At 36.3% G+C, this 377-nt stretch overlaps 1 long non-coding RNA gene across 1 annotated transcript; it reads right to left on the reverse strand.

Annotated features, from left to right (window-relative positions):
* Nucleotides 1-377, reverse strand: LOC104775258. Its single transcript, XR_765794.1, has 3 exons — nt 367-377; nt 122-269; nt 1-44 (listed from the first exon to the last, which is right to left on the reverse strand). It is a non-coding gene; the product is annotated as an uncharacterized LOC104775258 (long non-coding RNA).

Consider the following 377-nt stretch of genomic DNA (forward strand, 5'->3'; position numbering starts at 1 on the left):
ATGTTTCCTCCTTCCTCAAGCTTTTTTAGTGCTGTTCTGACAGCCTGAAGAAACAAAATTTAAAGTCAGAAATAGAGCTAAGAGAGGCCAAATAGTGATCGGATTCAGATTTCTAGCCCACCTGAACTGAGCCCTCTACCTTCCCCATAGTGATCGTCTTGTCCACAACATTCCTTGTGGAGTTTGTGTGCATAGATTGAACTTTGAATTTCTTTAAAATAGTACCCATAGTTATTTCTTCAGTAGCTCTTTTCATTACCGCCAAGAGCCTACATTGGCAAAAATAGATACGATGTAAAAAATTTACTAATAGGTCCTAAATAGATTTTTAAGGGAAACTGGAATTTTAAACAATAAAATACTAACCTCCTTTGAGA

This window comes from Camelina sativa, unplaced genomic scaffold (genome assembly GCF_000633955.1).
Source record: "Camelina sativa cultivar DH55 unplaced genomic scaffold, Cs unpScaffold11028, whole genome shotgun sequence".
In the NCBI taxonomy this organism is placed as follows: Eukaryota; Viridiplantae; Streptophyta; class Magnoliopsida; order Brassicales; family Brassicaceae; genus Camelina; species Camelina sativa.